We start from the raw sequence: 9,958 nt of genomic DNA, 5'->3' as shown, positions 1-9,958 counted from the left end.
GGTGCACACAGAGCTCTGCAGAGAGGGCAGAATACCCTTTCTCCAGACGGTTGGTGCTTTGAGAATATAAACTGGCTTCAATTCCATCTTTGGGGGAAATAGGTTTGGGGCGATAATTGTATGTTTCAGAGACCTCAACTTCAGACAACTCCTACCTCTTTACCTGGCCCTGCCCCTACTTGCCATAAACCTTGTCAACCTACATAAACCCAGGAGGCAGTAATGAAGCAGAAAACATTTACTTGGGATCAAAGAATTGCAATTCGGGGAACACGTATCAAACTGGAACAAAGTTAGAAATGTAAGAATGGGGGCTTCCCTGGTAGTGCAGTGGTTGGGAGTCCACCTGCCAGTGCAAGGGACATGGGTTCAGGCCCTGGCCCAGGAAGATCCCACGTGCCACTGAGCAACTAAGCTCATGCACCACAGCTACTGAACCTGTGCTCTACAGCCCACGTGCCACAACTACTGAGCCCACGTGCCACAACTACTGAGCCCACGTGCCACAACTACTGAGCCCACGTGCCACAACTACTGAAGCCCACTTGCTTAGGGCCCATGTTCCACAACGGGAGAAGCCACAGCAATGAGAAGCCCACACACCATAATGAAGAGTAGCCCCCACTCTCCGCAACTAGAGGAAGCCCGCGCACAGCAATGAAAACCCAAGGCAGACAAAAATAAATTAATAAAAAAAAAAAAAAAAAAAAAAAAAGAAATGTAAGAATGTTCTGAATATCTCCCAGGAAAAACTTGTTGAATATTTAGGAATAAACCTACCTTCCCTAACACCATACACAAAAGTAAACTCAAAATGGATTAAAGACCTAAATGTAAGCCCCAAAACTATCAAACTATTAGAGGAAAACATAGGCAGAACACTCTATGACATAAATCACAGCAAGATCCTTTTTGACTCACCTCCTAGAGAAATGGAAATAAAAACAAAACTAAACAAATGGGACCTAATGAAACTTAAAAGCTTTTGCACAGTGAAGGAAACCATAAATAAGACCATCATTGTAAAGCAATTATACCCCAATAAAGATGTTTAAAAAATAAAAAAAGAAAGAAAACTTCCTTTTACCAAATTAACACAATAATTTTGTAGATCAGTGTTCTGTAGACCACAATTAATGATCTTTTCCAGGGAAACATGCTGAAATGAAAATATTACAGCTTTCCCCATTAAAGATACATTGCTCTTTTGGAAGGCAGATCTAGGTTTTAAATAGTGTGCCCATTATAGAGTGGTCAAATGTGAAATAAAATAGACTGAGGCAAAGAACTGATGGCATTTCATGCTGGTTCATTGCACATGAATAAATGACTTCATTTCTCTGTTCCTCTCTCCTTTGCAGACTCCCAGATTTGCAGCTCCCACATGCCAATTTCAAGCATTTCAGTTTCATCTTTACCATTTGGGCCTTAGCTATACTATTTATGGCTTAATATATTTTATAATGTTATCCTATCCTATATATGAACTCAGAAATGCTGGCTATAAATTTTCTAATATAGATTAAACTAAATATAGACTACCGTTATCATAAAAATTTGATATGTGCAGTATCTAAAAACCACATGTGGCATTTAGGAACCACCTAAATAATTCAAGAGTCACTGAAAGTATTCAAGAGAGGCCCATTTGGTTTTCAGTGGGAGCTATATGTGCCAACCAAATGTATTAACTCATTTGAATCTCACTATACATGAGGAGGATACTGTTTTATATACATTTTACAGATGTGTAAACTGAGACACAGAAAGACTTGCATGTCCTAGTCACAGAGCAGGCTCTACGGCTGACCCAGATTTCCGCCATGACACACTGACTTCAGAGCCTGTGCTCATAGCCATGATACAATAGTGCCCCTTGAGGTCTGTTTCCAGACCCAGACCAAGTTTTCAGATGCACAGAGATTGCTTCCAGTACAACTACACCATTCTAATGTGCATTTTCATTATGTGCTCTTTAATCATCCTATATATACTCTTCCATGAAGAGACTGTAACCTTTGGAGACCAATCGAGGAGTCAGCATTTGGGAAGGATTTGGCTAATCTGAGGTCTTGGAAAAGGGGCTGAGGTACCTTCGAACCATAGGCCATCTATTAGACAATATACTTTCATCACATTATATTACTCCCTGTGGTTCCTACTGACACCAAAATGCCACGCAAGTCTCAATTTGTCAACCATTCCTGAGCCCCTCATTTATGCCTGTCAGTTTGCTAATCAATGTGAAGGATACATGATTGCCCATTACCTATCACTGCCAAACTAACTACCCCAAAATTCAGTGGCTTAAAACAGGCAATTTATTTTGCCCACAATTTTATGGGTCAGGAATCCTGGAAGAGCCTAGAGGGACAGTTCACCTCTGATCCATGTGGCAGCAAGTAGGGTGGCAAGAACTAAAGGACCCACTTCCAAGATGGCTTCTTCACTTGGGGGTCTGATACTTGTGTTTCTTGGTCACCTTTTTCCTCCATATGGTATTTTATCCTCCAGGGCCTCTTCATATAGCTTGGGCTTTTTGCAGCATGGTGATCTAGGATAACTGCACATCTTACATGGTGTCTTGCTTCTATGAGGAAGGAAGCAGAAGTTGACAGCTCAATTAAGAGTTATGCTCAGACTGGTATAGCATCACTTCTAACATATGCTGTTGTTCAAAAGTGTCATGGGCTCACCCAGATTCAAGGGGGTGGAAAAATATTCTACCTGCTGATGGGAGAGTATCAAGGTCATATAGTGAAAGAGCATGAGGGGGTGGGAAATATTATTGCTGTCATCTTTGGAACATACAGTCTTCCACACCTCAAAAAGCTTTTACTCTAACTCACGGGTTCATCAATAAAAGTCCATGGATAAAATTTAGGAGGTCTGTGAACTTGGAAGGAAATAAATCATATTTTTATTTTCTCTAATCTCTAAACTTTAGCATTTCTATCCATTCTGAATGTAGACACAAACTACAGGAGTTATAGCAATACCTGTGATTTTGTTACCAATAAAAATCACAGATATTTTTACAGCACATTCAGTTGGGTATCAGGGGCCTGATCCTGGCCTATGGGAGCTTCGATGGGGCTATATCCCTACTGACCTATTCTATGTTGGGCCAATGGGAAGTGAAGAAGATCAATAACGCTCACACTACTGGCTTCAAAGCAGTGAGCTGAGCCCCTGCTGTCATGCCTGGAAGCTCCATAGACCAGCCATCTGGGCAGAAGTCCAACTACGTCAAGAAATATGCATCAGGCGGCTGTGACAACCTCATCAAACTGTGGAAGGAGGAGGAGGACGGCCAGTGGAAGGAAGAGCAGAAGTTGAAAGCACACAGTGACTGGGTTTGAGACATTGCCTGGGCCAGCTCCATTGGCCTGCCTACCAGCACCATTGCCAGCTGCTCCCAGGATGGTCGAGTGTTCAGTTGTACCTGTGATGATGTCACGGGCAATACATGGTCTCCCAAACTGTTGCACAAGTTCAATGATGTTGTATGGCATGTGAGCTTGTCCATCACAGCCAACGTCCTGGCTATCTCAGGCAGAGACAATAATATGACCCTGTGGAAGGAGTCAGTCAACTGGCAGTGGGTGTGCATCAGTGATGCCAACAAGGGCCAGGGTTCCATGTCCACTTCAGTCACAGAGAAGTGACTGAGAATGAGGAGTGACAAGACAGGCAGGGCCTGGCTCTCTACCTGCTGCCTCCAGGACTGCCCTTTCCTGGGCCAACTGACCACACAGCTGGGAGGAAAAATGCTCAACTCCCACAATATCACTTGCTCCTGGGAGTCATAACAAATGCAACCAGATTCATCATCTGCCTTAACATGATTTGATAAGGTTTGTAATATACTGTTCAGCTGAATGCACTCTTGTTAAGAGGGAAAAACTACAAATGACCTTCAAATCTATTATTTTAAAATACTCTGGGTCATTTTTATGTAACTTTTAGGTGCAGGCATCATTTGTGGGGGCAGGGGGGTGTTTCCAAAGTATTTAAATAAATTCATATTACTTATAAACAACAAAAACAAAAATGCCTGGATGCTATAGCTTCAATTCTGAGAAAAAAAATTATGAACTTAATATTATATATCCAGTAAACATGTCAATCAAATGAGAGGGAAAATTAAGTCACTTTCAGACTTTTAAAAATTCAGCAGCTTATTCCTCATGCATCCTTTTAAGAAAATTACTTTTGAAGATATTCTTTAGCCAAAACAAGAATAAAATTCAAGAAAGGTAAAGACTGGAGATCCAAGATAACTGACTCCAATCCAGGACAAGAAGTCAGGATGACAGGTTGGCATCCGTCCCAGAGAGCACCTGGTCCAGATTGAAATAAAAATTCAGAGGGTTCTGGGAAATGTATCTACAATAATTACATTGCATCCCTTACCATGAATAGAATATGTTTAGGAAGATAGATAATATTAGTGACTTGAAGACACATGATTAAAAATTAAATTAAAGACACTTTGAAATCAATATTAATACAATCACAATAATGGAAACAATGTGTATTGATATTTTCAATTTTAGACTCAACCAATGGACACACCATGAAAGGATTAATTATGGTTACAGAAGAGATGATAAAACCTCACAAAAGTTGGCAGAAGGGCATGAAGATAGAAGAGTGGTAAAAGAGGTAGAGAGAAGTATAGGAGTCCTAATTTACTCATTTTTAAAAATAATAGCTAACACTGGGTACTTACTATATGCCCACTCTAAGAGATAAACATGAATTAATTCATCTAATTTCCCAGTATAAGGAAAGCAAGGCACAGAGAAGTATCTAAATTTCTATCATATATTGCTTCTTACTTCATGGAAAGTCAAAGAGATGCAAAAGTTATTTTGTGAATGACTAAGAAAATAAAAGATTTTTCTATATTATTTCTAAAAATAATAATATATCTACTAAAGGCACAAAAATAGGTATATATATTAACTTGGTGATTTTTATAGCTCTTCAGGAATTAAATCAGTTTTGTATAGTTCATGAATAGAGAGATCAATGAGGGGAAAGAATATAAATTCCAGAAACATGCACACATGCATATAGAAAATTAATTTATGGTAAAGTTGGTTTCAGTGAATAAGAGATATGGTTAAGAAAATGGCTAGTTTCTCCCTCCTGAAGTCACAAGCTCTCCCATGGGACCCATCTCCACCAGGGCTCCCATGACCCCAGTGGTCACCACCTCCTCCTCTGTACCCAGTCCCCCCCATGGGGAGCACTCTCGCAACCCTGGCTGCCACGACCTCCATGCCCCCTCCGCACTGGGGTGGATTCATGTGCTACAGGGAAGCCTCTGGAGCAGACCCCTGTTGGTGACCCATATGCAGAGGTGGGGCTGAAACCACAGCTGAGCCCCAGGGGCCACGTAGCTAAGGAAGAAAAGCTGATATCTCTCCTCACAGCTGCACAAACAGCAAATTGACACTCCCATGACTGGCTTTGTAAACTCAGCACCTACAGAACATCTGAATGGACAACGAATGCTCCCAGCCAAGGCAGGTCTAGCTTTAGCAGCTGTAGACTTCGTGGGCACATACACATGGGTGTTAGGTCAGGCCACAGTCTGAGCTGCTCACATAGCGCCCACAGCAGGTCCAAATCCATGATTACTGCAATCCTGGGACCTGACTTTAGTGGAACTATGCTGGTGGCATGGTGAAAACGATGTCTGAGAGACACCAGGGCCAATTGCCAGCATACCTATGGTTAAGGTGAGGCCAAGAGTGGGGCCAACAGTAGTGTAATCTGAGAGCTCACACAATGGGTGAAAGGTGACATGACAGAGCACACCTACAGGTGAACAGCTCCAGAGGAGGAATACTGAGTGGCTTCCCTCCCAGTGGGGGTGCTCCAATCCTGCCTACCTTGCACCACAGATCAGAAACACAGCTAAGGAACAGATGTTGGGGCCTATACTATGACAACTAAGGAACAGACCCCACCTCTGTCAGGGCAGTGACAACCACAGAGCAAAGGGGATGCCCTGTTCAATATCCAGTGCAGGCTCTGGTCACCATAACATCAGTTACACCTCCTAACAAGGGGATAATGACCAGCATACACTGAGGAAAGAGGTGGCAGACATCTGTACTAAAAATAGCCCTTGCACCAAAAAATATTAAACCTACTCAGGCTATACAGGGATGTTCCCACATAAAAATAGCCTGCCAAGACAGTCTAAGTGTCTGGCATTGAGAAGAAGAACCCCCAGAGCATTAAGCCTTGAAACCCAGCAGGGCTTGAGTGCAGGAGCTCCACAGGGCTAGGGGAAACAGAGACTCAACTCTGCGAGGGTGCACACAAGGCCTCACATGAACTGGAACCCAGCACAAAGATGTACCTCCATAGGACCCTGGGTGACACCTACATAGGAGTCTTGGTGGATCTCCTGGGGAGGCGAAGGTGGACTATAGTTCACTGTGGGCTCAAGGACACTGGTAGCAGAAGCCCCAGGGAATATTGATTAGCATGAGCTCTTCCAGAGGTCCCCATTTCAACACCAAAACCTGACTCCACCCAACAACCTGTAGGCCTCAGTGGTGGAAAGCCTCAGGCCAAACAACAAGACAGGAACACAGCCACACCAATCAGGAGACAGGCTGCCTAAAGTCATACTGAGCTCACAGCCACCTCAAAACACACTGTTTGACAGGGCCCTGCCCATCAGAGGGACAAGGCCCAGGTCCACACACCAGAGGGCAGGCACAAGTCCCTCCCACCAGGAAGCCTGCATAAATTTCTGGACCAACCTCAACTACCAGGAGCAGACATCCAAAGCAAGAGGAACTATGATCCTGCAGCCTGTGGAAAGAATATCAGAAACACAGAAAGTTAGACACATGAGATAACAGAGAAATATGAAGGAACAAGATAAAACCCCAGAAGAATAAGATAAAAACCCATAAGAACACTAAATGAAGAGGAGACAGGCAATGTACCTGAAAAACAATTCAGAGTAATGATAGTAAAAATGATACAAAGGGCTTCCCTCATGGTGCAGTGGTTGAGAGTCCACCTGCTGATGCAGGGGACACGGGTTTGTGCCCTGGTCTGGGAAGATCCCACGTGCTGCAGAGCAGCTGTGCCCGTGAGCCATGGCTGCTGAGCCTGCGTGTCTGGAGCCTGTGCTCTGCAACGGGAGAGGCCACAACAGTGAGAGGCTCGCGTACCAAAAAAAAAAAAAAAAAAAAAATCCAAAATCTCAGAGAAAGATAGGAGCACAGATTGAGAACATACAAGAAATGTTTAACAAGGAGCTAGAAGATTTAAGGAAAAACAAACAGAGATGAAGAATACAATAGCTGAAATGAAAAATACACTAGAAGGAATCAATAGCAGAATATCTGAGGCAGAAGAATGGATTCGTGACCTGGAAGACAGAATAGTGGAAATCACTGCCTCAGAACAGAATAAACAAAAAAGAATGAAAAGAAATGAAGACAGCCTCAGAGAACTCTGGGACAACATTAAACACACCAATATTTGTACTATAGGGGTCCCAGAAGGAGAAGAGATAAAGAAAAGGCCTGAGAAAATATTTGAAGATATTATAGCCAAAAACTTCTCTAACATGAGAAAGGAAACACTCACTCAAGTCCAGGAAATGTAGAGTCCCATACAGGCTGAATCCAAGGAGAAACACACGAAAACACATATTAATCAAACAGACAAAAATTAAAGACAAAGAAAAAATATTAAAAACCACAAGGGAAAAGCAACAAATAACATACAACAGAATCCCCATAAGGTTATCAGATGATTTTTCAGCAGAAAGTCTGCATGCCAAAAGGGAGTGATTGATATATTTCCAGTGATGAAAGGGAAAAATCTACAACCAAGAATACTCTACCCAGTAAGGCTCTTGTACAGATTTGACAGAGAAATCAAACGTTTTAGACAAGCAAAAGCTAAAAGAATCCAGCAACACCAAATCAGCTTTACAACAAACGCTAAAGGAACTTCACTACGTGGGAAAGAGACCAGCAACTTAAAACAACCTTGTACATATATAGACTGCTATATCAAAACCTCATGGGAACAGCAAACCAAAAACCTAAAATAGATATACACATACAAAAGAAAAAGCAAACCAGAAGCAGAACTAAAGTTGTTCATCGAAAAAAAAAAGATGTTCATCAAACCACAAGAGAAGAGAACAAAAGAGGAAGAGAAGAAGAAAGACCTACAAAAACAAACCCAAAGAAATTAAGAAAATGGTAATAGGAACATACATAACGATAATTACCTTCAATATGGTTGGATTAAATGCTCCAACCAAAACACACAGATGGGCAGAATGGATACAAAAACAAGACGCATATACATGCTGTCTACAAGAGACCCACTTTAGACGTAGGGACACATACAGACTGAAAGTGAGGGAATAGAAAAAGATATTCCATGCAAATGGAAATCAAAAGAAAACTGGAGTAACAATACTCATATCAGACAAAATAGATGTTAAAATAAATACTGTTACAAGTGACAAGGAAGGATACTACATAATGATCAAGGGATCAATTCAAGAAGAAGATATGGGATTCCCTGGTGGTGCAGTGGATGAGAGTCCACCTGCCAATGCAGGGGACACGGGTTCATGCCCCAGTCCAGGAAGATCCCACATGCCGCAGAGCGGCTGGGCCTGTGAGCCATGGCCACTGAGCCTGCACGTCCAGAGCCTGTTCTCCACAACGGGAGAGGCCACAACAGTGAGAGACCCACGTACCACACACACACAAAAAAAAGAAGATATAACAATAATAAATATATATGCACCCAACACAGGAGCACCTTAGTACATAAGGCAACAGCTAACAGCTATAAAAGAGGAAATTGACAGTAACACAATAATAGTGGGGGATGCTAACACCTCACTTACACCAATGGACAGATCATCCAAACCAAAAATTAATAAGGTAACACAATCTTTAAATGACACAATAGACCAGGTAGATTTAATTGATGTTTATAGGACATTCCATCCTAAAACAGCAGATTACACTTTCTTCTCAAGTGCACACAGAACATTCTCCAGGATAGATCACATCTTGGGTCACAAATCAAGCCTCAGTAATTTAAGAAGATTGAAATCCTATGAATCATCTTTTCTGACCACAATACTATGAGATTAGAGATGAATTACAGGGGAAAAATGTAAAAAACACAAACACGTGGAGACTAAACAATATGTTACTAAATATGCAAGAGATCACTGAAGATATTCAAAGAGGAAATCAAAAAATACCTAGAGACAAATCATATGTATATGTATAGCTGATTCACTTTGTTATAAAGCAGAAACTAACACACCATTGTAAAGCAATTATACCCCAATAAAGATGTTTAAAAAAAAAAAATCTTCCAACAAAATAAGTCCATGACCAGATGGCTTCACAGGTGAATTCTATCAAACATTTAAAGAAGAGCTAACACCCATCCTTCTCAAGCTCTTCCAAAAATTTGCAGAGGAAGGAACACTCCCAAACTCATTTTATGAGGCCACCATCACACTAATATCAAAAACAGACAAAGATACTACAAAACAAGAAAATACAGACTGATATCACTGATTAATAGAGATGCAAAAATCCTCAACAAAATACTAGCAAACAGAATCCAACAACACATTAAAAGGATCATACACCATGATCAAGTGGGATTTATCCCAGGGATGCAAGGAGTCTTCAATATATGCAAATCAATCAATGTGATGCACCATATTAACAAATTGAGGAAGAAAAACCATATGATCTTCTCAATAGATGCAGACAAAGCTTTTGGACAAAATTCAACACCCATTTACGATAAAAAAAACTCTCCAGAAAGTGGGCATAGAGGGAACCTACCTCAACATAATAAAGGCCATATACCACAAACCCAGAGCAAACATCATTCTCAATGGTGAAAAACTGAAAGC

The 9,958-nt window shown here is 41.4% G+C and overlaps 1 pseudogene; it reads left to right on the top strand.

Annotated features, from left to right (window-relative positions):
- The first annotated feature begins 2,592 nt into the window (after window positions 1–2,592).
- LOC112412349 (protein SEC13 homolog pseudogene) lies at window positions 2,593–3,668 on the top strand (annotated as a pseudogene).
- The last annotated feature ends 6,290 nt before the right edge of the window (window positions 3,669–9,958 follow it).

This window comes from Neophocaena asiaeorientalis, unplaced genomic scaffold, assembly GCF_003031525.2.
Source record: "Neophocaena asiaeorientalis asiaeorientalis breed wild unplaced genomic scaffold, Neophocaena_asiaeorientalis_V1.1 scaffold963, whole genome shotgun sequence".
Classification (NCBI taxonomy): Eukaryota; Metazoa; Chordata; class Mammalia; order Artiodactyla; family Phocoenidae; genus Neophocaena; species Neophocaena asiaeorientalis.
This window is presented reverse-complemented; position numbering and strand designations above follow the sequence as displayed.